The sequence below is a fragment of the Penaeus monodon genome, chromosome 32 (assembly GCF_015228065.2).
Source record: "Penaeus monodon isolate SGIC_2016 chromosome 32, NSTDA_Pmon_1, whole genome shotgun sequence".
NCBI classification, from domain to species: Eukaryota; Metazoa; Arthropoda; class Malacostraca; order Decapoda; family Penaeidae; genus Penaeus; species Penaeus monodon.
The window spans coordinates 18,458,517-18,459,011 of record NC_051417.1 but is presented as its reverse complement, the minus strand read 5'-3'; the positions used below and the strand labels follow the sequence as shown (position 1 = coordinate 18,459,011).

At 51.5% G+C, this 495-nt stretch overlaps 1 protein-coding gene across 1 annotated transcript in view; it reads left to right on the top strand.

Annotated features, from left to right (window-relative positions):
• Nucleotides 1-495, top strand: part of LOC119593704 (rho family-interacting cell polarization regulator 2-like) — a gene marked incomplete in the record, with an annotated part of 108,243 nt that overhangs the window by 53,239 nt on the left and 54,509 nt on the right.

The following is a 495-nucleotide window of genomic DNA, read 5'->3' as shown; positions in this document are numbered from 1 at the left end:
AAGTAACCCATGCCACGTTAGAACGAAGGCGGCATTTCTCCCAAGAATCCTCCCCCTGCGAGCCGGCACATACCTCCCTGCTGCATTATGAGTCCTCTCCCGACATGATGGCGAGGCGCTGTTGTCTTTGCTCACGTAGCTGTTGCAGACACGGCGTTCTTGAGGTATTGTTGCGAGGATTTTTCTCTCAAGGGGAAGGTTTTTTTTGTTGTCGTCGTTGCAAGAAATTTATTTTCTTCCTTGTTGGTGTTTTTTTTTCATGTGAACGAGTTGAGGGTTTCTGTGCGTCTCCATTATTCAGCGGCCTTTCCGTGGTGCCAGCGCCCCCGGGGTCGGTTCACCGCCGATGCTTGCAGTGCTCAAGTCGGGGAGAGGGGGAAGGTGGTAATTGGAAGGGGTGGGGGAGAGGGAGGTGAGGAAGAGGAGGAATCTGGCTAATTCCTCTCTGTTCTTTCTTTTTTCTCCGTCTTCATTACCACCATTATCGTCTCTCAC